We start from the raw sequence: 27,480 nt of genomic DNA, 5'->3' as shown, positions 1-27,480 counted from the left end.
TTGTTTTCCGTTGTGTTTTTTTTTGGTGCAGAAAGTTTAGTAAATATAGCTGCAGAGCAAGTGGATGTCATTTCATGAAAACGCATACCCATTGTGCAGCTGAGGCTGTGTTCACAGTATGCATTTGCAATGCGGTTTTCTGAAAAGGTGGTAAAAATGCTAGTCGGAGAGGATTGATAGGGCATACACTGGTGCGGACAATTGCATAAACAGCAGAAAAAAAAAACCGCTGCATTTGCGCTAAGTGTGAACACGATCTAAAGAGGCAAGCTTTAAGACGACTACTGCATGATGAAAGAAAAGCGAGAATCTAAGTCATGGCTTCTGAAATATGGGAAATTTAGGGAGACCTGTTGTTATACTGGTGACCCCGCTGAGAAGGTGGGCGGGAACGCCTAATCCCCAATAACCCTACTAAACCCCATGAAGCGTGACGGAGAGGAGCTGTAGGTACTTACTAGCAGAGGATTTAGATTAGATATGTCAGGTGTGGGAGGAAGGAGCTGCCAGCACTTACTTGCCTTCATTGATCCTTATCATTCGTAGACTTTCTCGGTTATTTGCTTTCGTATTCCCGAAGATTATTTTATTGCAGAAGTCACACAGATAATCTTGTTCTCGGCTTCTTTTGCAATTGATCTGATTTTACATTGATTTAAAGGACTGAAAACAAGTAAAAAAAAAAATGTTGTTTTGGCTTTACTTCTACAGTCTCTGGAAAATGTAGAAATTGTGTAAAATCCTAAGTTTTATTTCATTGTCATTTTGGGGTAATAATTACCATTCACGGGCAGTCCACAATGAAAACAGGCGAAGGCGTTCATCAGAAAATGACCTATTGCTCCATTCAGGTTTGTATGTTAAATTAAATGCATTTGATTTAATTGTTCATTTCTTTGGCTTTTTAAAATTGTTTTCACTATTTAAATAGAGTAAAATGAAATATATTGCTATTCTCACACTTAGGGCTTGCTCACACTTGTGATAAAAAATCGGATGGCACTCGGCCCGAATATTTCTCTATGGGGCAGCTCACATGTGAGATTATTTTCTCCTACCGATTCGGCATGCTGTGATTGCATCTGTGAATGGGATGGCATGCACCTATATAAGTCTATGGGTGCATGTGAAATATTGCACTGCACTCAGATATCACCCAAGTACAGTGCGATTTGCGCGAAAGCCAGCAATGGAGGAGATGGAGAAATTACTTTTTCCGTCTCTTCCGTAGCTGTGCTCCGATTCTCTCATGTGAGGTGATCGGAGCACAGAGCACTGACACTCGGATCACATTCGCAGCAGAGCAGGAGCCGAGTGTCATTAACATTTCGCATCCAATGGTCTTGCATCAGATGTGATACACTAGTGTTTCTCTGATGTAATGTTGGGGGCTCCTACTTCTGCTCCTTCACATGCACATTAGCAGCAATAAACACACATAAACACTATTTGATTGTAAACATTATCTGACCATGATCTAAACAGACAAAGGTCATTGTGATGGGAAGCGAAGGAGGTGAGCTGTAACATCACCTATTGTGAATGGTGGAGCCTGTGTTATCTACTGTATATAGAGGAATTACCAGTCATTGTACAGGAGGAGGTGAGCTGTGACATCATCTATTGTGAATGGTGGATCCTGTGTTATCTACTGTATATAGAGGAATTACCAGTCATTGCACAGGATGAGGAGGTGAGCTGTGACATCATCTATTGTGAATGGTGGATCCTGTTATCTACTGTATATAGAGGTATTATCAGTCATTGTACAGGAGGAGGTTAGCTGTGGCCACCTAATGTGAATGGCAGATCCTGTAAAATCTACTATATATAGAGGTGTTATGGTACAGGAGGAGGAGGAGGAGGTGAGTTGTGACATCACTTATTGTGAATAGTGCATCCTGTGTTATCTACTGTACTGTATATAGAGGTGCTATCAGTCATTGTACAGTAAGGGGATGGGGTAAAGTTGTGATATAATCTATTATGAATGGTGGATCCTGTTATCTGCTGTATATAGAGGAATTATCAGCCATTGTATAGGAGGAGTAGGTGAGCTGTGACATAACCTATTGTAATTGGTGGAATTTTAGAAATCTACTGTATATATAGATGTTACCTTTCATTATAATCCTGTGTGTAATGATAATGAGATTGAACATTATCTATGCTAGGCCGAGGTCACATGTGTGTAATGCGAGAAACTCGCATCAATATCTGGCACTGCCGCCAGCACTCGGGATCAGAGTGTGCGGCTGCATGTATTTTTATGCAGCTGAACGCTCCGGTCCTGAGTGCCGGTGGCAGTGCCAGATATTGATGCGAGTTTCTCATATTACACACGCAAGATGGATCCTGGCCTTAATGTGAAAGTGGATCAGACTCAACTCTCCTACAACATCTTGAAAGAGAGACATCTGAGACTCCTGTAGCAGTTGGTAAATCTCTTGAGTGCCAATTGAAACCCACTTGATCCCATCCAAGAAGCAAGTGTTTTTGGATGGTTTCCAGTGCCTGATGTCAGCATGCTCCATCTTTAGACCTAGCCCTCAATCTGCCACCTGTGACCTGAGAGAATTTTTCAAGATTCTCTTGAACAGTTAGTTTAAAAACTTGCCACATATAGTACCGTAAAATGTGAATACAATTCATGAAAAAAAATTATATTTGTGCAACCTATGGATACTGCAATGAAAAACTGCAGTGTGATCTCGGACTAAAGGTGTATTCACATGTTGAGGTTACGTCATGGTGCAAAGTCTATGAGGCTGCAGAGCTTTTATGGATGCAAGATCTGACCTTCTCAGGAATAAAACATAGGTCATCCAACAGATCTGGCTAGAAATGAGCATAAAAATTTTCACGACCTGGTCCGGCATCCATATCAGTAGTCCTAGAAAGGTGGAGGAAAGCACTGCAAAATTTCTCAGCCAGCGACTGCTGACATCCTAGGCGCCTGTGACATTTCCAAGGGCCCCATAATATCATGTTGTCAAAAGAGGTCTAGCGACTAGTCTTAAGGCCCCGTCACACACAGCGATCTCACTGGCGAGATCGCTGATTTTGTGACGCTACAGCGATCTCACGAGCGAGATCGCTGTGTGTGACGGGGATCAACGACCGGCCCCCCTGCCGGGTATCGCTGATCGTGCTTGATCGGCCTGGGCCATTTTTTATCGCTGGACTCCGCTGCCCAGCACGCATCGCTGGTTTCTAATGTAAACATCGGGTATCCAGGAGTCGCGCGGCTCTTAGATACCCGATGCTTACATTAGAAACCAGCGTCCAGCGTCGCTGGTCCTGATCGCTGGAGGGGCTATCTTGTGACAGCTCACCAGTGATCAGCCTAAGGATGTCCCAGCGATCCCATCATGTCGGATCGTTGATGGGATCGCTGGGACATCGTTATGTGTAATGGGGCCTTTATTGTGATATCATGGCCAAGCAAGGAAATTTGTAAGCTCCAAAGGTGCGCAGGATGTCATCATTGAAGTGCCCACCAAGGAATTTTGCAGGACCCTGGTCTTGCTGACATGGAGTACCAAAATGAACGCCAGCCTGGGTTATAGAAAATCCTTTTGCACATCTCTCATGGTGACCTAAATTTGATACATTGTTATTAGAAATGAGTGGATTGATCAGTGAAGGAGGAAACCGAATTTCCTGAATTTTGCAGTCTTGGTCTCAATCGCTTTCTTTCTCTCAGGTCTTTTTTGAGTTTTAATTTAAACAAAAGCTGAAAATTTGGGGTTGGGTTCCTCCATTTTTGATTGTTTTGTTGGGCTTGTAAATTAGGGTTTTCAGGCGCCAGGCAGTTAAGCCCCCGTTACACACTGCGATATCGCTGTAAAGTCACCGATTTTGTGACGTTGCAGCGATATTGCTAGCGATATCGCTGCATGTGATACTTACCTCCGACCGGCTCCCCCGCTGGTTATCGCTGATCGCGCGAGAAGCTCCTGGATCATTTCTCGTCGGCTGCTTCCTGCGGCGCTTCCTGCTGTGACGACGAGCGACGCGTGGAGCCGGGCGGGAGGACGCAGGATCGCCGCGTCTGACAGGTAAGTAGTGACCCCCGTCCCCAGCGATGTCGCTGGTGAGATCTGCCTGGTGGCAGCTCAGTAGCGACCACCTAGCGATGCACCAGCGATCCTGACCGCGTCATATCGCTGGTCGGGATCGCTGGTGCATCGCTAGGTGTAACGGTACCCTTATACATAATTTCCAAAGGGTTTTCCAAGTGCAGGCCCCTGTCTGTCCACACTATCAGCAATGACAACTTCAAACATATTTCCTTGCCACAAATGTATCACAGCCGCAGTCCTTGACCTGTCAGGGAGCGATCTCTCAGAATTGCTTGGCTCTATGTAGCCCCTTAGGCTACTTTCACACATCCGGTGTGTGGGGTCCGGCGGCGTGCGGCGAAAAGCCGGGCCGCCGGATCTGGCCTGCAGCCGTGACACCGGATGTGTGTGCGGCGAGACGATACGGATCGGACATTATTAAAGGAGCCGCAGGACGAGGTGGACAGAGGCAGCCAATGAGACAGCTGCTGAAAGGGAGGTGAGGGGAGGAGAGGGGAGGGGAGGGGAGGGGAGGGGAGGGGGTGGAGAGAGAGAGACATGGGGGGTTAACACTTAGTGTCCAGGCAAGAGAATCTCTCTCTCTTGCCGGGCACTTGTGGGGTTAACCCCACAGAGAGATCTCTCTCTCTCACCCAGACACTGTGAGTGTTAACCCCACAAGTGCCCGGCGAGAGAGATCTCTCACAAGTGTCCGGGTGACAGAGAGAGATCTCTCTCTCTCTCGCCGGGCACTTGTGGGGTTAACATTCACAGAGTCCGGGCATGCGCTGTGGAAAAAGCCGGTCCGGCGCTGCAAAAAAAGTTACATGGAACGTTTTTTCCAGACGCCGGACAGGCTGTTTTTGCCGGATCAGGCAAAAACCGGATACGCCGCATAGGTATCCGGCGCGATGCGGCAATAATGAAACTGAATGGGGGAAAAACCGGATCCGGTGGCAACCGGCGCCGGATCCGGTTTTTACACTTTTCGCCGCATCGCGCCTGATGCTGAAAACCGGATGTGTGAAAGAGGCCTTATCTTACAATGCTCATCAATTCACAACCACAGTCTCATTGGCTTTCTTCCATGGACTTTTGATGCAATATGTTAATCTGATAGCGGTGGCCTGAAACATTCCACATCCTTTAATTCAATATGTCTATATTAGGAACATTTACATTAGCAAATTAGCCTTTCTGCTTTCTTCCACTATTTCCACGACCCTATCACAGGCATATCAAATCAAAATGATTCCCTTATGTTAGCGGTTGGTATTTTATCTATAGCTCCCCTGACATTGGATCAGCAAACGTTGGATTTCCACCTGAAATGTGTTCTGTCGAAGAAAAAAAACAAACTTGTTTTTCACTTCTAAATATATTGGAATGATTACAGAAACCCAATTGAGAAACAATCCTTTAATCTGTCATCTGATAATTTAAAGAATCTGATAGACACTTGTTCCCGAGATCGAATGACAAGTTCATCTCGAGTCTGAGCGGAGAAAACCAATTGTCTAAACCAAATGATTGAAATAGTTTGGCTAAATTTTTATACTTAGCTGTCTTCCTGGAGGCATGTTAATTTGGCCATGCACATCGGATAGCTGTCAGCCCAACACACATTGGGCCGACAGCTACCTCTCCTCATCCTCCTTAAACATAAATCTTTGACTCAACCTTTGTGCATTAGTTCCTTGCAGGGAGAAGAGTCAACCTCATTAAAATGTAACTTCCCAATCCTTCTCACCCTAGACATCATCTCCAGGGGAGAGGCAGGAGGTGCTCATACACATTAGATGGCTCGCCGAACGTTCATGTGTTCTGAATTGGTTGAATATAATGAGATACAGTCAAACACCTCTTATCTTCCTAAACAAAAGAATCATGTTTTGACATTTTGCTGCCCAATTCTTCTTTACCCAGACATCTTCAACAGTGAAATGTCAGGACGCTGCCATACAAATTTGATGGATTGCAAAGCATGCATGTGTTTTCAACCTGTAGACTGCCACACCTCTGGTGGGGCTTATCTTCCCTGAGAACACAAAGGTTGTGCACTCAAGTTTTCCTTCTTCCCACTGACAGAATCTGCAGTTGAGAGGTGGGAGGCCCTTACTCATTAAAAAGTTGTACTGTGCTGCCAAAATTGGCAGATGTAGCCAACATTTTGCTAAGGTGTAATGTGTATGACCAACTGCAAACCATTCGATTTTATAAACATTGTTTGTTGGTTTGTTAAGTGACTTTCCTTTTTAGTCTGTTATTAGTTTTTGGCATTAAATTAATCAAATGGGCAAACACAATCTATAAATAATTTGGCTTTTTTTCTATCTTGAACTGTTCTTGAGATATTTGTTGCCAGAAGTCGTACTTTGGTGCCAAAAAGTCATTTTCGACTAGTACTCATCTTTGGTGCCAAAATTGTGGAGTTCTGGAAAAAATATCAGTTGGGGGATTTATTAATTCAGGCCCCATAGATTATCCAGAGATCTCCCTTCACAGCAGGGCTGTGGCCCCCACCCTTGGAATAAGTAAACAATTCCCAAAAGAATAGAACTTTACCATATGCCAGAGAATTAGAGGCCACATGTTAATGAAGGCAAGGAGGAGCAGAGCTAAGACCCCCTGCTGTCTTTTGTGTAAGGCGGCCAGCATCAATTATCTATCAATGGAAGCTCTAGTCCGAGCATCACCGACACCTAGAGATGAATTATGAGAGCACCGTGCATTTCAGGGGTAAGTCCAATATACTATATTGTTATGAATGAGTCACCGGAGGAGGAGAAAACAAAAATACAAACTAAGTCCAGAAAACCGGAGAGGTTGGTAGCTATCGGATTGCAGACCCCTGATCCTATACACCACAACTAACAGTAGCCGTGGGGGGTTCCTACGGTGCCCTAGACCCCTCATCACAGCCGGAGAACTACATAAGCCTAAAGAAGGAAAGGGGAAATCTAAACTGCCCCAGAGCAGACCCCAAAGCAATAGACAGCCCCCAACATGTATTGTCAGTGAAAAACAGATGAAAACACAAACACAGACAGAAAGACAGGCTGAGCAAACGATGGGGCCCAACTAACTAGATAGGACAGGACAGAAAAGATGCTGGCTGCAATCTGCAAAAATCCCTACCAAAAATGTCCCAACCGTCTGATAGGGAAAAAGGCCCTGAAGTCGCTAGACTTCAAAATCACTATATCAGCACTCAGGTATATTCTGAAAACAGAGCAAAGAGATCAACTGATCAGAGACAAAAATGGAATTCAGCCAGTCCCAACCAGGACTGGCTGAATACAAACACTAAGGAAAGCAGACAAAATCTCATGGAATAATAGCAGGGCAAAAACTTAGCTTTTAGTAGACAGGAACTAAGCTGGATGCAAGAGCTCAGAGCAGAAAGGATCACCAGCAGCCCTGCAGGGCGTCGGCTGCCTTATATCCACTGAGAAATTCCAGATGTCCAATCACACTCCACCTGTTCCGATGACAGGTTCTTCCCATCCCAATCAATTTCACTACCTCTCTTCTCCAGCAGAGGGAGTTCATCAGACATCAAAGGTGAAGGGGAGAATGAACCCACAACAGTACCTCCCCTTGAGGAGGGGTCACCGAACCCTCATCCACGCCACCAGGGCGATCAGGATGGGCCCGATGAAAAGCACAAACCAATCTTTCGGCATGAATATCGGATGCAGGGACCCAAGAATTATCCTCCTGGCCTTAACCCTTCCATTTAACCAAATACTGGAGTCTCCGTCTAGCCAGACGAGAATCCAGTATCTTCTCAACCTCATATTCCACATTACCTTCAACCAATACAGGGTCAGGAGGTGCCACCACAGGAACTACTGGCTCAACAAACCTCTTTAACAGAGACTTATGAAACACGTTATGGATCTTGAATGTAAAAGGAAGAGCCAATCGAAAAGAGACCGGATTAAGAATCTCCAAAATCTTGTAAGGTCCAATAAATCTAGGTTTAAACTTTGGAGAAGCCACCTTCATAGAGATATTCTTTGATGACAATCAAACCATATCACCCACCTTAAACCGGGGACCAATGGTCCTATGCCGGTTGGAAAACCGCTGGGCCTTTTCCTAGGAGAGAGACAACTTATTCACCACTTGGTCCCAAATCTGGTGCATTCTCTCCACCACAGTGTCAACACCTGGGCAGGCAGAAGACTCCACCTGCCCTGAAGAGAATCGAGGATGAAACCCAAAGTTACAAAAAAAGAGGTGACATCAAAGTGGCAGAACTAGCTCTATTATTTAAAGCAAATTCGGCCAAGGGCAAAAATGAAACCCAATCATCCTTATCAGCAGAAACATCTCAAATACGACTCCAAAGTCTGGTTTGTTCTCTCCGTCTGCCCATTTGGTCTGAGGGTGAAACGCAGAGGAGAAGGACAACTGAATTCCCAGCTTGGAACAGAAAGTCCTCCAAAATCTAGAAACAAACTGAACTCCTCTGTCAGATACAATGTTCTCAGGAATCCCGTGCAAGCGAACCACCTGTTGCAAAAACAAGGGCACCAACTCTGAGGAGGATGTGTTATGGATGAGTCACCGAAGGAGGAAAAAACAAAAATAATAGCTAAGTCCAGAAAACCAGAGAAGTTGGAAGCTATCGGATTGCAGACCCCTGAACCTATCCACAACAACTAGCAGTAGCCGTGGGGGGTACCTACGGTGCCCTAGACCCCTCGATCACAGCCGGAGAACTAAATTAGCCTAAAGACAGAAAGGGGAAATCTAAACTGCCCCAGAGCAGACCCCAAAGCAATAGGCAGCCCCCAACATATGACTGTGAAGCAAGATGAAAAACACTAACACAGATAGAAAGATAGGTTGAGCAAATGATGGGGCCCAAGCTAACTAAATAGGACAGGATAGAAAAGCTGCCGTCTGCAATCCGCAAAAATCCTATCCAAAAATGAACCAACAGACTGATAGGAAAAACAGGCCCTGAAGTCACTAGGCTTCAAAAAGACTATATCAGCACTCAAGTATATTCTGAAGACAGAGCCAGAGATCAACAGATCAGAGACAAAAATGGAATTCAGCTCACCCCCGGCCGGGGATGGCTGAACTCCAAAAAACAAGGCAAACAAAACAGAACAAAAGTGTACAAAAGGTAGAGCAAAACTTAGCTTTGAGAAGCAGAAATCAGACTGGTCTCCAAGAATCCAGCAGGAAGATCACCAGCAAGGCTGCAGGGCGTCGACTGCCTTATATCCAGTCATCAGTTCCTGTGACCCAGTCATCATCTACCTGCTCAGCTGTTTGTTAATCAGCCTCACTACCTTCCTTTGCCAAAAGAGGGAGTTCATCAGACCTCACTGGTGAAGGGAAAAATGAACTCACAACAAGGATGGCAACTTAGGGAGTGGTACAAGATGGACCATCTTAGAGAATCTATCACAAATCACCCAAATAACAGTCATTCTCTGAGAGACAGGCATATCAGAGATAAAATCCATTGAAATATGGGTCCATGGCCTCCTGGGCACCGGCAAAGGCATCAACAACCCACTAGAGCGAGAACAAGGATTAGACCAGGAGCAAGTCCCACAGGACTGCACAAAATTCCTGACATCACGAGACAAGGCGGGCCACCAAAAAGACCGACTCGCCAAATCTCTAGTACCAAAATACCTGGATGACCAGCCAATGCGGAGCAATGAACCTCAGACATCACTCTCTTCCTCCACTGGTCAGGAACATACAATTTTCCAATGGGACAACGCTCAGGTTTGTCCTCCTGAAACTCTTCCAGAACACGTCTCAAATCGGGCGAGATGGCAGAAAGAACTACCCCCTCACCTAAGATGGTAGCAGGCTTGGTCACAATAGGAGAATCAGCAAAGAAACTCCTAGAGAGGGAGTCTGCCTTGACATTCTTAGTGCCTGGAAGAAAAGAGACCACAAAATCAAAATGTGTGAAAAACAAGGCCCACCTAGCCTGTCTAGGATTCAAGCGTTTGGCCGACTCCAGGTAAATCAAATTCTTGTGGTCTGTAAGGACCACGACTTGATGTTTAGCTCCCTCCAACCAATGTCTCCACTCCTCAAATTCCCATTTCATGGCTAACAGTTCCCGATTCCCCACATCATAGTTAAGTTCGGATGGGGAGAACTTTCGGGAAAAGAAAGCACAGGGATTCATTTTAGATGTTACAGGATCTTTTTGGGACAAAACAGCTCCTGCACCAATCTCAGAAGCGTCCACCTCTACCTGAAACGGGAGTGAGACATCTGGTTGCCGCAAAACTGGAGCAGAAGTGAACCTTCCCTTCAGCTCCTGAAAAGAAGAAACAGCCTCCGGAGACCAATTCAGCACATCAGCCCCCTTCTTAGTCAAATCAGTGAATGGTTTGGCAATACCAGAAAAATTAGCTATAAATTTACGATAAAAATTAGCAAAACTCAAAAACTTCTGGAGGGCCTTCAAAGAAGTGGGCTGAACCCAATCATAAATGGCCTGTACCTTGGCTGGGTCCATTTCAATAGTTGACGGAGACAAAATAAATCCCAAAAATGAAATCCTCTGTACACCAAAAAGGCATTTCGATCCCTTGACATACAGGGACTTCTCCCTCAAAATCCTGAACACAGTCCAAACATGTTCCACATGAGAGTCCCAATCCTTGGAAAAGATCAAAATATCATCCAGATAGATGATCAAAAATGTATCCACAAAGTCTCGGAAAATATCCTTCATGAAGCACTGGAAGACAGAAGGGGCATTAGTGAACCCAAAAGGCATCACCAGGTACTCAAAATGTCCCTCCGGAGTATTAAACGCCATCTTCCATTCATCCCCCTGCTTAATGCGAATAAGATTATACGCCCCCTGAGGTCAAGCTTGGTAAACCAGCAAGCACCTTTAACTCTGGAGAATAGATCAGAAATCAGGGGTAACGGATACTGATATTTAACAGTAATTTTATTGAGGGAACGATAGTCAATACAACGCCTTAATGAACCATCTTTCGTGGCCACAAAAAAAAACAGCACCTAAGGGTGAAGAGGATGGTCTAATATGACCCTTCTCCAACGACTCCTTAATATAGGATTGCATAGCCTCGTGCTCGGGTACAGATAAATTGAAAAGTCGACCCTTGGGAAATTTACACCCAGGGCTCAGCTCAATTGCACAGTCATAACTCCTATGAGGAGGCAAGAACGCAGACTCATTCTCACTAAATACATCATAAAAATCAGCCAAATAGTCAGGAACATCATGCGACTGGGGAGAGGTGGAGAATATAGGACAGTCTCTAAGGGCACACCGACAACCCCAACTCACCACAGACACAGATTTCCAATCCAAAACTGGATTATGGATTTGCAACCAGGGAAACCCCAGAACGATGGTATTATGCAACACCAAAAATCTGCAATTTTCTTGATGGTCTGGGGCGACCCGCATTGCCACCTGGGTCCAAAACTGAGGTTTATTCTTTGCCAAAGGAGTAGCATCAATACCCCTCAAAGGGATAGGCGTCCGCAGAGGTGTCATAGGAAACCCACAACGTTTAGCAAAATCCAAGTCCATCAGGTTCAGAGCTGCTCCCGAATCCACAAAAGCCTTAACGGAAAATGTGGACAGGGAGCAGATCAGAGTAATTGCCAGAAGAAACTTAGGTTGAACACCACCCACAGCAAATGTGTGTGCAAAACGTTTCTCTCGTTTAGGGCAGACAGAAATAATATGAGAGGCATCTCCACAGAAAAAACACAGCTTATTACGCCTTCTGAATTCCTGACGTTGCGCCCTAGACAAAACTCTATCACATTGCATAGGTTCAGACATTTGTTCAACAGGTGGCAGCACCTCTCGTGCAGTTTTGCGTTCGCGCAAACGCCGATCAACCTAAATGGCTAATGACATAGAATCGTCAAGACCAGAGGGAACAGGAAATCCCACCATAGTATCTTTTATGGTTTCTGAGAAACCCTTCCGAAAGAGAGCTGCCAAGGCACCATCATTCCAGGTAGTAAGGACTGCCCACTTTCGGAATTTTTGACAGTATAACTCTGCAGAATCCTGACCCTGGCTAAATGCCAACAGGGCCTTTTCAGCCTGATCAATAGCATTAGGATCATCATACAACAACCCAAGGCCTGAAAAAATCCGTTCACATCAGTCAGAATAGGATCATCAGGTTTCAAAGAAAACGCCCAATCCTGGGGATCGCCGTGCAGCAAAGAGATGACAATTTTAACCTGCTGCGCGGAGCTCCCCGATGAGTTAGGCTTCAAGGCAAAAAATAATTTACAATTATTCTTAAAATTCAGAAATTTAGACCGATCCCCAAAAAACACATCAGGAGTAGGGATCTTTGGTTCAGCAGCATGTGAATGAGCAAGATAGGCGGAAATTCCCCGCACTTCAGCAGTAAGCTGCTCCACACGATCAGACAATTGCTTAATCTCCATTGAGAAAAAATTCCCCCTACGGCCTCAGAGAAATAGAGGAAAAAATATACACCAAAAAAAAAAAAAAAATTCTGGCACTTTTTTTTTTTTTTTTTTACAATTCTTTCCTGCTATTGAGCACCCTAGAATCTGCGGTATGGCTGGTGATTCTGTTATGAATGAGTCACCGGAGGAGGAGAAAGCAAAAATACAAGCTAAGTCCAGAAAACCGGAGAGGTTGGTAGCTATCGGATTGCAGACCCCTGATCCTATACACCACAACTAACAGTAGCCGTGGGGGGTTCCTACGGTACCCTAAACCCCTCGTCACAGCTGGAGAACTACATAAGCCTAAAGAAGGAAAGGGGAAATCTAAACAGCCCCAGAGCAGACCCCAAAGCAAAAGACAGCCCCCAACATGTATTGTTGGTGAAAAACAGATGAAAACACAAACACAGACAGACAGGCTGAGCAAACGATGGGGCTCAACTAAATAGATAGGACAGGACAGGACAGAAAAGATGCTGGCAGCAATCCGCAAAAAACCCTACCAAAAATGTCCCAACCGTCTGATAGGAAAAAGGCCCTGAAGTCGCTAGACTTCAAAATCACTATATCAGCACTCAGGTATATTCTGAAAACAGAGCAAAGAGATCAACTGATCAGAGACAAAAATGGAATTCAGCCAGTCCCAACCAGGACTGGATGAATACAAACACTAAGGAAAGCAGACAAAATCTCATGGAATAATAGCAGGGCAAAAACTTAGCTTTTAGTAGACAGGAACTAAGCTGGATGCAAGAGCTCAGAGCAGAAAGGATCACCAGCAGCCCTGCAGGACGTCGGCTGCCTTATATCCACTCATAAATTCCAGATGTCCAATCACACTCCGCCTGTTCCGATGACAGGTTCTTCCCATCCCAATCAATTTCACTACCTCTCTTCACCAGCAGAGGGAGTTCATCAGACATCAAAGATGAAGGGGAGAATGATCTCACAACACTATATACTACCAGAACCCTGGAAGCCCTCCATACGCACCTCTGCATCTCATCTTTCTCTAGCAGTCTGGGTACCGAGCTATTGAGACTGCCTCTCCAGAACCACTTAGCTGACCCAAGTTTGTACTCTCTGTATTGGTCCAGCCCCAACGAATCCGTTGAGATGTCAGTCATCCCATTTGTATTTGTCCGGTGTATGGCTTTTTCTGGCCTTTTGCTTCCCTTCCCATATTGTTCTAGTTTAAAGTTCTCTTTATAAGTGTAGCAAGGCGACTTCCAAATACAGTACATGTTTTCCAATCTTTGTAAGGTGCATCCCATCTCTAGCAAGTAGTCCATTGTATAGATAATTCACTCCGTGATCCAGAAACCCATCCTAGATATTGGGAATTATTTCAGCTAGGAGTTCAAGGGAGGAGAATGAAGTCCAACCCAGAGGAGTGGTGTTATATGAGGATTCACTTTTAATGCAAATTTTGGCTTCTGGTGTGAATATAGTCTCGAGAAAAGCGCCATCTATTGGTAACAAGGTTTCCCCAAGTGCCTTTTTTGGCTCTCAAAACAAAAAAAAATAAAAAAATCCTGGCTAAAATACAGAGGTTTCTTCAAATGCGGTCATAATAGATGTAGAACCTGCAAGCATGCTTCTGCCATCAAAACTTTTGACAACTAGAATGGTACTATGGTACATGCAATCAAACAATACATAAATTGTAATTCCACCTTTGTTGTCTATAAAATTACATGTGCAGCTTGCAATTTATTTTACATTGGCTGCACCACAAGAAAACTTAAAATTAGAATTTCTGAACATCTCCAAGATATTGACAGTGTAGCTTCTAATCGTAATGTGTCAGCTGCGGCCAAACATTTTATTTTTCATCATAACCTCAGCACACATACTTTCTGTGTTTCTGGAATAGAAGGGATCATTGCCTCCCCACGTGGAGGTGACACCAGACAGCGCCTTCTAAGGCGGGATGCTTTTTGGATTTTTAATTTAAATTCTAGGTTTCCAAATGGACTAAACAGAAAGAATGAATTGATGTTCCATTATGAAACATAGTTTATTGTTTTTTTTCTTATCTTTTTTCATTGTTGTTTGTCATTGTACATTTACTTTTGCTGAAAAGGACCTGTGAATTTGTCATGTGATGTAAACGTATTCATTGATTGGTCACTTAGCAATTCCATTGTCTCTGTGTTTGTATTTCGTTGAATAGGACCTTTGAAATTACCATGCGATGTGAACCAACTCTTTCATTGGTCATTCAATAGTTTAAATAATTCATTGTTGCCATCTGTAGACAGGCTGTGATAAAGATCTTGCTGATCAAACGCGTCGCTTGTTCCCTGAGCTGCCTCACATGAGCATGCCACTGTTTAAATGTTTTTAATGGAAAAATAAAAATCCATGTTTTTATGGGAGCTGGAGCGCTTTTTTTAATTTTTTTTTTTCTAATCCCAAACCTGCACCCTACTTTTATCTCTACTTCTGGCTACAGTACATGTATATTACTCCGTAAGTATTTGTAATATCTAGTGTGCCTTTTGGAAATTAAAATATCAAATAATTTTGGGCTGCTCTTTAATCTCGAAACCCGATTTCCCACGTCTGTGAGTCTGGCTGGTACTTATACACTACCTGGGGTTGGTTCTGACCCAATATAAGCTTGATAACGGACCGGGCTTATATCTAACGAGGAACTAGTGGTAGAATACCATTCTGGTGTTATTGGGGTATCCTGGCAATGACGGAACGGACGTTTATATATATATATATATATTCCCCGCCTGGGACTAGTGATATATATATACTGCCCTCACTGCAGAGTGACCAAATAACCAGTATGTGACAGGGCAGCCTCTCCGTCAACTACTTATCCTAGGTGCAGTTCCCTTACTGACCTGAGGGTAAGGGGGCGCCAGACAGCTGCGACTGTGTAATCTACGTCACAGATTGGTGATGGTGGGGGTGATTTCCTTACAGACATCAAGAAAGACGCAAATAGAACAACAAATTGGGTACAAACAAAAAAAACACAAAATTAGACAAAACGAAGAGCAAAGGCAAAGGGCCATTAACTCAACCAGTTCACGTATTGCATAGATGGTCATTGCAGGGGAGATGTTTGACTGGACACAGCACTGTTTGAGAGCTCGATAACAATGATGGCTCCTATATGAAAGGGTTTAAATCATAGAATCATAGAATGGTAGAGTTAAAAGGCACCTCCTGGGTTATCTGGTCCAACCCCCTACACAAAGCAGGATTCACAATATCATCCCAGACAGATGTCTGTCCAGCCTCTGTTTGAAGACTTCCATTGAAGGAGAACTAGCCACCTCTCATGACAGCCTGTTCCACTCATTGATCACCCTGTCAAAAAGTTCTTTCTAATACCTAATCTGCGTCTTCTCCAATTCATTTTCATCCCATTGCTTCTAGTGTTTCCTTTTGCAAATGAGAATAAATATGATCCTTCTACAATGTGACAGCCCTTTAGATATTTGTAGACAGCTATTAAGTCTCCTCTCAGTCTTCTTTTTTGCAAGCAAAACATTCCCAAATCCTGTAACCGTTCTTCATGGTTTGCAGACCGATCACCATTCTGGTTGCTTTTCTCTGAACTTGCTCCAGTTTATTGATGTCTTTTTTAAAATGAGGTGCAACAAAAGAACAACAAGGTTTACCCATACAGGCCTCCAAACAAATGCACTATCAGGATGCAGTGGACCCATATAATAAAGATGGCAACACAGGTGCAAAAATACCAATCAAGCAACTGCTCCAGCCTACCAATACATGGAGGGGGCGATTGCCTGGTATGTTGATGCACAAAACAACTTGTATGCGGCGCTGTTCACACTATGGCCCGCACAGCATCCAGGCCAGCCTAGTACCAACACCCTTCTATTAGTTCAGGCGGGCTGCCCAGCGCTAAAAAAATGCATGCCGTGTGAACAACAGACACCGCAGTTTACAAGACCAAATGGGCCCAACTGCACCCCGAATAAAAAGTGCAAAAAACACATTTAAAAAAATGTGGAGTATTAGCTGATATTTTGGCCAAAATACGTGAGCCCGTAACCTACGTCAAAGATCTCCACGCTTACGGGTACCTAACACTAAATAATAATACAGCACAGTACAAAAAGAGGACTTGAAAATCCTCCAATAATGAGAACAGCAAAAGAACAACAAGGTTTACCCATACAGGCCTCTTTTTTAAAATGAGGTGCCAAAAACTGGACACAGTATTCGAAATGAGGTCTGACCAAAGAGGAGTAGAGGGCAATAATGAGTTCACGTGATCTAGACTGCATGCTTCTGTTAATACATCCCAGATTTTTATTTGCCTGTTTTTTGCTGCTGCATCACACTGTTGACTAATGCTCAGTCTGTGATCTATTAGTATACCCAAGTCTTTTTCACATGTACTGTTGCTTAGCCCTATTCCTTCTATTCTGTATATTCTTTTTTCATTTTTAATGCCCAGATGAAGTACTTTGCATTTTTCCCTGTTATAAACCATGCTGTTAGTTGCTGCCCACTGCTCCAGTTTATTTATATCTTTTTGAATCCTCTCTCTCTCTTCTCTAGTAGTAGCTATCCCTCCTAGCTTTGTGTCATCAGCAAATTTAATCATGTTACCCTCAATTCCTTCATCTAAATCGTTGATAAACATGTTGAACAATACAGGGCCCAGGACAGAGCCCTGTGATACCCCACTTGAGACATTCTTCCAACTGGATGTGCAGCCATTTACGACCACTCTTTGGGTCCGATCACTAAGCCAGTTATGAATCCACCTAACAGTTGCCTTGTCCATTCCATATAACGGATAGTAGGGATGGTTAGCACTCGACTCAAAGGTGTGGATGTACGGTGCTAGTGAAAAGGGAACTGGTAGTCCCGTCAGCATAAGTTCAATATACAGTAGAGTCACTGCACACGTAAATTTTTGATTGAAGTGAAATAATTTTATTTTATTTGACGGCGAAGAAGCGACAACTTTTTGACGTTTTGGCCTCACAATGGCCTTTATCATATAGTCGCCCTTTAGAGAGGAGAGTTTGCAGTCACCAGGTAAATAGTTTCACTGTTAGGCGATTTTTTAGAGTCAATGGATTGTCCTTTGTAGCAGGTGGTCCTGGTTCCTGAGGATCTACCACTATGTAAATGTGCCCAAAGCAAATTGCCTTTATGGCAAGTGATTCTAGAGGATCCACAATTATGCCAGTGTGCCCAAAGTAAATTGCAATCATTGGTGGCAGTGGTAGATGCAGGCACCGCCATGCTCACTCACTGCACAGGCACGGCGACTAAAGGGCGACTATATGATAAAGGCCGTTGTGAGGCCGAAACGTCAAAAAGTTGTTGCTTCTTCACCATCCCTTTATGTAAGGATTAGATCCAAGGTAGCAGATCCCCCTGTGTTCTCCCCTACCGTTTGGAAGATAAAGTTGTCAGCAAGAGAGGATAAGAATTTGTTTGACCTGTTAGTTTTGCCTGAGGGAGATTCCCAACAAATGTCTGGATAGTTGAAATCTCCCATGACCACTATGTCATATTTTTTGGAGAACTTGGCCATTTGATGCATAAAGAGTTCATCCATATCTTCAGCTTGCACAGGCAGCCTGTTGTAAATGCCTACAATGGCATTTCCGTTGTTCTCTCCTTGTATTCTTAGGCCAGGTTCACATAGCGTTAACACAGCCCGTTCAATGCATAGCGTTGACGGGCTGTGTTAACGCTATAGAATAATGCGATATGCGTTCTGCTATGCCACTAGCACTGATGATTAATCAGCACTAGCGGTGACGGAGCCTCAGATGCTGCAGCCCACGTCCGAGGCTCCGTCAGTGAATGACGGCACATCGCGAACGCGTGCCGCTTTACGGCATTCATCGCGATGCGCCACATAATGTGGGTCTATGGCAGCGTTAAAGGACTGCGTTACACCGCGGTACAACAGTTTAACGGACTGCCATAACGCAGTGTGACCCCAGCCTTACCCAAACAGTTTCCACAGAGCTCCCAGTCTCTGAAGCTTCAATCTCTGTGCAAATATTCGCGTTTCTAACATACAATGCGACACCTCCTCCTCGTTTATCAAGTCTGTTTCTTGCAAATAAGTTGTATCCTTCTAGCCTTGCATTCCAATCATGTATATTGTCCTACCAAGTTTCAGTGATTTCAATGACATCATATTTATTTTCCTGTGTTAGTAGTTCCAATTCTCCTTGTTTGTTGCCCATGTTTTGTGCATTAGTATAGAAACATTTTAGTTTGTGATTGGTTTCTCTATCCCCAATATTTTTATTATTTAGATTTTTTTGTCTTTGTTCTTCCCTTCCAATTCTAATAGCAGAGTTCTCAATAGTATTTGTCTGGTGTATGGCTTTTTCTGGCCTTTTGCTTCCCTTCCTACATAGTTCTAGTTTAAAGCTCTCTTTATAAGTGTAGCACGGCGACTTCCAAATACGTGTTTTCCAATCTTTGTAAGGTGCACCCCATCTCTAGCAAGTAGTCCATCGTAAAGGTAATTCACTCCGTGATCCATAAATCCAAATCCTTGCTGACGGCACCATCGACGTAGCCAGTTGTTCACTTGCAGAATCTCATTTCACCTCCTTGTTCCATGGCTTCCACTGGGAGGATGGAAGAGAAGACCACCTGCGCTCCCAGTTCTTTCACTTTCTTACCTAAGTTTTCAAAGTCACTGCAGATGGTTTCCAGCTTCTTTCTTGCCGTGTCATTTGTCCCCACATGTATTAGCAGGAATGGTTAGTCATCTCTAGGTCTGAAGAGTCCTGATATCCTGTCAGACACATCTTTAATTTTTGCACCTGGAAGACAGCACATTTCTCTTGAGGTTATATCTCGTCTGCAGATAGCGGCCTCTGTTCCTCTCAACAGGGAATCCCCCATGACCACCACTCTCCGTTTCTTCTTCACAACATTTTTCTTTCTCCATCCAGGAGAACTCTGAGGGCGTACAAGGTTGGTATTTGTGGGCAAAGTCTTATCTTCTTGTATTTCTTCATCGTTCTCCTGCGTGAGAGCCTGGTACTGGTTCCTGAGCAGTATGGGCGCTGACTGCCTCCCGATCCTCCTGCTTCTCTGGGTCTCATGCTTCCATTCCTCTGTTTCTTCAGGTGCACTTCGAATTTCTTCTCTTTCTGTAACATGAAGAGATAATTCTGCTCTGTCTAAGAACTCTTCACCTTCCTTAATGATCTTCAATGTAGCTAACCTCTCTTCTAGATTTTGCAACTTTTCCTCCAATAGTGACACAAGCTTGCATTTGTCGCATGTGAAGTTTGACTTTCCCACTAGTAAATCTGTGAACAAGTAGCAAGAAATTCAGCTCACCAAATGGCTCCTGGCCTCTTCCATGTTCTTATTGTTATTGAGATATCAGAGCAGCGAAAAACGTGCCAAAATTCCTTGGTTTACTGATGTCCTCCTTTCAGCTGCAACGGCCAATATCCAGTGTTCTTTGAGCTCGCGGAGACTCTTCACTTATCCCAGAATACCCTGAGAATATGCAAATTATCTCCTCAGGACTCCTCCCCTGGTTTCATTGTGGTGAAACTAACCCTTTGAACGGCAGTCTGTTTTCTCAGCTTTCCACCCTCTCACCTCATACTAAGTGCCCCTATTGTCCTTCCCCTATTGCTTTTTGGTGCTCCAGATTATAACTGTGCATAAATGCCCCTGCCTATGAGCAGCGATGCAAGTCGGTAGCCACAGGAGAGGCATTCGTCTTCTATGACACCCCGGTGTGCTACATGAAAGAGTGGATCCTGTATGGGTGTTGATGCTGTAAGGGTCTTGCCCCTGCACAGGCTGCCTGTTGCCGATGGTGTTGGCCGACCACGACCATAGGTTTCAAAGTTCAATAGAGAAGACTCTCATTCTAAAACATAACACTGGTCAACAGCATTTTTGGTGCCAAAGATATTTCATCGAATTTAGGGTATTTTTGGGGTGCTGATTCTGAATATGTCATCAGTTTTGCCAGATTGGCTCAAGTTTTTGAGATTTTTGGTATCTTATTTATAGCACTTGTTGGTAAATGCGACGCATCATCTCATTAATTTCTTTGGATTAGTACTTGAACTGAGCAGTTCTCAATATAGTTTTGTGTTAATTAGTGTTCTAAAAGTTTGTTCATAGCTTGATTTTTGCACTAACTTTATGTTGTTGTCTGTTTTCCAGTGAAAAGCATGAACTCATCAAGAAGAAGTTGTCTTAACGATCCAGACTCATTCTGTTACATTTGTGGTGAATACACACTGCCAAAACATAGAAGAAACATAACAGACTTCGTAAAAAAAGTGTATTTTGCCTATTTTGGGGTTATGCTTGGGGACCAAGACAAGTTTTGGGCACCACACATAGTGTGCAAAGCATGTATCGAATTATTACGAAAATGGAGCAAAGGACAAAGAAAAAGCTTCAAATTTGGTGTTCCAATGGTGTGGAGAGAGCCAAAAAATCATCATGATGACTGTTATTTATGGTAAACACAGGTACAGGCACATCTTCACAATGAGGGACAGGCCTTCTTGCAGATTCCATGTTACTCCCATTTTCGTTTCTTATGCTTATTGAATCCTTGCACTTGCACTGCACAGAAATAACAGTCATCATGATGATTTTTTGGCTCTCTCCACACCATTGGAACACCAAATTTGAAGCTTTTTCTTTGTCCTTTGCTCCATTTTCGTAATAATTCGATACATGCTTTGCACACTATGTGTGGTGCCCAAAACTTGTCTTGGTCCCCAAGCATAACCCCAAAATAGGCAAAATACACTTTTTTTACGAAGTCTGTTATGTTTCTTCTATGTTTTGGCAGTGTATATTCACCACAAATGTAACAGAATGAGTCTGGATCGTTAAGACAACTTCTTCATGATGAGTTCATGCTTTTCACTGGAAAACAGACAACAACATAAAGTTAGTGCAAAAATCAAGCTATGAACAAACTTTTAGAACACTAATTAACACAAAACTATATTGAGAACTGCTCAGTTCAAGTACTAATCCAAAGAAATTAATGAGATGATGCGTCGCATTTACCAACAAGTGCTATAAATAAGATACCAAAAATCTCAAAAACTTGAGCCAATCTGGCAAAACTGATGACATATTCAGAATCAGCACCCCAAAAATACCCCAAATTCATTAAAATATTTTGGACACCAGAAAAAATTTTTTTTTTCGTTGACCTGTGTAATCTTTACTGAATGGTAACTTGGTAAAGGTTATATGCAAGGGATAGCGAGCACAAAGTCTTATGGATGTTTCCTTCACAGTGTAAAGCATTTTCACACACATAGTTTCCTTCCACTGTAGTATACCCCAGGGCGGGTGAAGCACATTGTTTCACCACACTTTGTCACAGCCTAGCTTGTCGCCATAGTCCTGATCAGCAAGCCTCTCTACTTTCTCAGTGGTTCCATGTTCTTTTTCTTCCACAACTAGCACCCTGGATCTAGAACTCAGGGCCCCCACTAGTCCCACAAGCTCAGTTAGTAACAGTACCTTTTCTTGTTTAGCAAACTCAGGGTTTCTCATGACAAGTCATCCTATTCAAGGACCCCTTTAAGGTGTAAGGCCACTCTGTCTCGTCTTCAGCCCGTTCCAGGTTGCGTTACTCCCTTTTTCCTTAGTCACCTTTTCTTAGCTGCTCACAGACACTTCCTACTACAACTTGAACTTGTCCTTATCTGACTATCTACAAAAAGTAGTCTCTTTCACTAGCACTAAACCCCCCCACTATGGTCTAGTTCCAAACTTTAACACTATCTTATGTCATTAGCTAACTACAGTCAACTATCTACTCACCTACCTTATGTCCTAAGTCCTTACCTATGTCTTAACCCATCCTATCCTGTATTCTACACTACCAACATTATCTTACATTAACATAAAACCACATCATAATATATACATGTACAATGGACACAGGACACAATACACACAACACAATTGGTGTCTTTAGGGCTAGGAACGCAACAGTTCAGTCAACACCTCTTACTCCTACATGAAAGGAGTAAAGAGAAAAGTATTTCAATATGGAGAAGGTGCTGGTGATGTTTCCTATTACAAGGTCTGTAAAACTCTCCAGAGATTACAGACTGGAAAAAAAAATGTGATTCCTCCAAATGAGAAATTATAGAAATGATCAATTTGCAAGAGCCTTATACATTACATTACAAAATATTAGATTTTTTTGCTCCTTCAGACCATCACAGATGAACCATGAGGTGTCAGATTAGAGGAATTTTAATTCACGCATACTTTATTAGACTAGTACAATGTAAAAGGAGCATGCAATGTCGTACGTAAAATATTCCCCCTTCTCTTAGAGTTTGTAAAAGAACTTTTTTTTTTTTTTACATATGCATATGCCTTAAGGTAAGGTTTTTTTTCACTTGGGGTGCCACTTTTAGCTCAGCTGCCAAGTCTACCTGACCTGGCTTTGCACGAGCAGTGCTGGTAAATGGATTTGATGCTCTATAGGCCGGATTTCACTGTGTTCTGAAAATGTGGAAAATGGTTGATTGACATAGTCAAGCTTTACAATCCTCTGGAGCCTTATATAATATACCTGTTTATTTCAAGAAGAGCATGAATTACTGAAATGATAGGGCTTATTTCAGACTTGTCCGAGCCGGGTTTCCAGAGAGTGTTTCAAAACAAATATGAACAGCTTGTACAACGCATACCAGAACCACGCGTGCCAGCCAATCAATATTCATAAGGCTGTGTGTCGCTTGCAAAAGGAAATTATTAACCCCTTTTGCCATAGATTTCCTTATATCCACCATATCACGTAGGTCATAAAATACAAGCCATGTGGAAGATTTAAGAAACTGTGTAAAAGAAAGATGGTCCTTGTTCCCCATTGCAACCAAACACAGCACAGCTTTAGGCAAGGCTCTACAAAAAACATGACTGGCTTTACATAGCTGTAGGGGGTCAGCCCCTGTCACGAACTGAATTACACTGTGACTTTGAGAGACAATGCTCCCTTCTGATTTGCGTGCACTTGGACTAGTGCTTTCACTCCTGCAGCTTGCTGGGCTTTGGTTTGAGCAATAAGCAAGAAATGTCTGTTCAGGAAGTGGAGGACTCATGCCTGGGTGAGAAAGACAGGACAATAAGTGTGTCTTGACACTGAGAGACTGGTAAAAGAACTAACAGCTTCAAGGGAGAAGATAGTGCATGGTTACAACAGGATCGATCATCAGGACCATATCAGAAGAGTCACATCGCACAGCTTAGGTGGTTCTCCCCGAGCACCTGTTACCTGAGAGAGAAACAATGCTGTGGTACCAGTAATCCCTCAACATTGAAACTAGGAATGAGATTTGCCCAGATACGGAAGAAGATGGAAACATTAACCTGAAAAAAGAGCTCAAAGGAACAAACTTGACTCTACTATATCGGGACCAAGCAGAAACTATCAGACTTTATCCTAAGCTCTATAGAACTGTTGGTGAGGCACTGGTGTTCAACTGTGTTAGGGTGTAGAGCAGGTTTCTTTAGCTACGGCGCTGTAGCAATGCGGCCGATTATCAAAAGCCAGGTAGGAAGATAGAAGACAGTAGTTTGTAGAAATTGTTTATACTGTTAGTATTGAACTTTGCATTACCATAGCTGGAGTGCAGATTGAGTACACGCTCCAGCTATTTCTCCTTGTATGTATTATTGCTATTATCATTACAAGAACCATTAGTCTAATTTTATAGCATATAATCCTCTGTCTTTCAGTAAAGCCGGTGTTTTATTTCTGCCTCCTCGTCAACTGTACCATATTTGAGTCCTGCCCGGTGGTGTTGTTCAGGCACCACTACAAGTGACGCTGCGAGCAAGGTATGGTCACAGTGGTGGAGGTGGCTGACAGCAATGGTGGTGTTATTAATGTGAGTACAATAGGCAATGGTGAAACCCCTGCAAGGGCCCTCCCTATGAGCAAGTTGTTTAGCGTGATGCTCAAATTTGATGGCCAGAATATGCCACTGTCCAACTGGGTGACCAAATTGCAGAGCGCTACAAGTGAAGATTGCAGTGGACGCCCTGAAGGGGACAACAGCTTGTGTACACGCTCTAGCTTTCTCTCCTTGTATCTATTATTGCTCATTACAAGAACCGTTAATCTTATTTTCCAGCATATGGTCTTCTGTCTTTCAATAAAATCGGTCTTTTGTTTCTGCCCCCTCATCTACTGTACCGTATTTGTGTCCTGCCCAGTTTGTTGTTCAGACACCACTATGTAGCCATAATATGGTGTCATGGTAGTATCCACATTGGGACCCCAACATAGACAAAGATTTTCTCACCTCATCACCCCCACAAGACGATCCCAGGATAGTGATATGCCTAAAGAAGGCCTCTAGGCTCATCTTGAAACTTGGGGTCAAACCAAATTTCAAATTAGCTAAGGGTCCCTACTCCCTAGTAACAAACAAGAAGCCGTAGAAAAAATAAGTATCTTTAAAATATAACTTTAAACAAAGCTGAAGTCATGGTTCAATTTGTAGATAAATAAAAACAAACATAGGAAGCGGGTCTTAATCAGGGAAAAGGAAGATTACAGCAATATGTATCCTAGTGCGCCCTACCAGGGCACTGTACTGTGTCCTGCCTGACAGTGGAGGTTGGTGACACCCTTAGTTTCTGAGATATGGAGCCCCCACTCATCGTCGGCTCTCCCTGATGTCTTTATTATTCCCTAGCATCAAAAATGTCCCAATACACCCTGATTATTACTGCAATCTTCCTTTTCCCTTATAAAGACCCACTCCCTATGTTTGTTTTTACTTATCTACAAATTGAAACATAATTTTAGCTTTGCTTAATTAAAAGTTATATATTAGGGGTCCTTGTTTTTTCTATGGTTTCTTGCTTAATAGCAGATTGCTAAGTATGGGTTCAGGCTATGTCTGAGTATTGGTTCTTGATTCTGCCACCGGCTTCTATTTAAATTCATGAAATACAGGATTCCTACCTGTCCCAGTGGTGACATTGAGTTCAAATATGCAAATAGAAGTCAAAATATGACATTTTATAAGTATAAAATTCTATAGGTAAAAATGTACCAAAGCACTAACAAACAGGTCATTGAAACTTACCTGCTTACTGTGCACAGCGCCATTCTCCCCTGGCACAGAGTAGTCACAGACCACTCCTGGTGGGGAATCAGAAGCCTCTGCTGACGTCACGTCTACAGAGCTGAGGCTTCTTTTCCGCTCCACTCTGTCGACTAGGCGGGACTTCCAGCGTCGTTCGGAATGACTGCCGGATCTCCGCTACCTAACTTGGGGAGGCGGCTGTCAGTCAGAATGCTGCCAGAAGTCCTGCCCCATCCCGTCAACAGAGGCAGCTGAATCCCCAGCTCTTCCCCAGGAAGAACAGCGCCATGCACAACAGGCAGGTAAGCTGCAATTACCTGCCTGTTAGTGCTTAGGTGCATTTTTTGTTTTTTGTCCCGGATATAACCTTTAATGAATGTATGTATTTTTAAACCATTTAGCTATATTGAATTGACTGAAGTCTTTATTCACTATGCACTTTTTTTTTTTTTTGCTTCAGAACAATGCTAATAAAAACTATATCCCTGAAAATCCAAGCTCTGCAAAGCTCTGTTGATGGAAAAATAATTAAGTTATAGCTTTTCAAATAGGGTGACACAAGCCAATTTTTTACTCTTAAGTTTCTTTTCTATTCTTACAAATTAGTAAGAAATGTAAAAAAACAGCAAAAAAATCTAAACTTGGTATTTCCATAGTTGCGATGACCAGTCGAATAAAGTTAACAAGTGATTCTTATTGAGTGCAAACCTAAAAAAATGGTGGAATTTGTAGTTTTTTGGGGTTTACTTACATATCACAACAGAAAGATTTTTTCTTTATTTTCAATAAATTATATAGGAAATAAAAGGGTGGAATTTAATAACTCATCCTGCAAAAAATAAAAATGGAAAAAATGGAAGTGAAAAAAAATAAGATCTCACCCTGTACTTTAAATCAGTCTCAACAAACATTGTAAGTATAATACATAGACACACCCATATCGCTATCATCTTGATATGTTACAACTAGTCATACATGTAGTTATCATTTCTATGACCTATTATCTACCTTCATAGTCATATCAATCCAGAAGTGGAAAGAAGATGACAAGCTTCACCATGATCATCTACAGACTCTAAGATTTTGGCAACTTCATGATATCTGGACATGGTATCTATCAATATATTACCCTCAAATGAGCCAAGTGTTGTGGCTCACCTAGAGAGGTGGAACCTCAAAGCCCCTGGTCCTGGTGGGCACATGGGTCACGGGTATTGGTGAAACAGGTAATGCACGCAGGACACATGGACTGGAAGAACTAAGGACTGCAGGCAGACAGGACACCGGAAAGCAGGTATGAATATGGAGCACGTACTGGAACACTGGAGGCCACAGGCAGACAGAAGACAGAGAAAACTAAGAGTCTTAATACCAAGACATAGGTGTGAGTCTTGGTGGACCTTACGTAGGCCTAGGCACATGGAAGCTCGCTGGGCCACACGAGGAGCACAACAGTGTTGAGCAGACCAGGGAGAAGGAAAAGAGCCTGTGCCTGTGATAGGTGTGTAACAGCAAGTCCAGAAGGTTGGGAGTCTTCACCATCATTCATTATTATTCACAAACCCATTCATCTGCCCATTGAGAGAAAAACTAGGGTTGACCAAAACGTCTTCCACTTCCAAAGAAGTAAAGTCTAATAATTATTTGCCCTACTATAATCATTGGGGGGGGGGAGATCCTGCTGCAGCTAGTTACAGGATATCCGAAGGAGGAAAATGGACATAGCCAAGCTCCTGGCCCACCTAGATAAGATTTCGCTCTATATTTTTCTTCTTTATTTAAAATATTTAAAGTAAATTCAAAGCTAGAGGCAGAGGTGTGAAAAGAGT

At 43.1% G+C, this 27,480-nt stretch overlaps 2 long non-coding RNA genes across 2 annotated transcripts in view; one reads left to right on the top strand and one right to left on the bottom strand.

Annotated features, from left to right (window-relative positions):
* LOC141070399 (uncharacterized) overlaps nucleotides 1-27,480 on the bottom strand; it is a 136,658-nt gene that overhangs the window by 28,283 nt on the left and 80,895 nt on the right. The window contains exon 2 of the long non-coding RNA XR_012226657.1: nucleotides 518-663. This is a non-coding gene — a long non-coding RNA (uncharacterized lncRNA). The remainder of the gene's footprint in view (nucleotides 1-517; nucleotides 664-27,480) is intronic.
* On the top strand, nucleotides 662-27,176 carry LOC141070410 (uncharacterized). Its single transcript, XR_012226658.1, has 3 exons — nucleotides 662-851; nucleotides 24,291-24,392; nucleotides 26,668-27,176. It is a non-coding gene; the product is annotated as an uncharacterized lncRNA (long non-coding RNA).

The sequence above is a fragment of the Dendrobates tinctorius genome, unplaced genomic scaffold, assembly GCF_039654945.1.
Source record: "Dendrobates tinctorius isolate UK_male_01 unplaced genomic scaffold, ASM3965494v1 ptg000014l, whole genome shotgun sequence".
In the NCBI taxonomy this organism is placed as follows: Eukaryota; Metazoa; Chordata; class Amphibia; order Anura; family Dendrobatidae; genus Dendrobates; species Dendrobates tinctorius.
The sequence above is the reverse complement of the archived record's forward strand: the minus strand, read 5'-3'. Positions and strand labels throughout refer to the sequence as shown.